Genomic DNA, 289 nt, shown 5'->3' with positions numbered 1-289 from the left:
ATGGTGCTGCACTCCACCAATCACAGAACACCTCCCCTTGCAAAAATTACCATGGTTATCCCGTAGTATTATCTGAAACAGCTTAGAATACCATGGTAATACATGGTAGTAATCAATTAGTATCATGATACTGAAGCCAGTGTACCATGGTATTCATAAAGATAGCATGGTGCATGTCCAAAATACATTTATATTTACACGCATTTATATTTTCCAGCCATTTAAAAAAGTCTATTTGGATTCACAGGTTTTGAAGATCCTTCAGACTTTATTAATATTGTATAAACGT

Source organism: Carassius gibelio, chromosome B13 (genome assembly GCF_023724105.1).
Source record: "Carassius gibelio isolate Cgi1373 ecotype wild population from Czech Republic chromosome B13, carGib1.2-hapl.c, whole genome shotgun sequence".
Taxonomy (NCBI): Eukaryota; Metazoa; Chordata; class Actinopteri; order Cypriniformes; family Cyprinidae; genus Carassius; species Carassius gibelio.
This window is presented reverse-complemented; position numbering follows the sequence as displayed.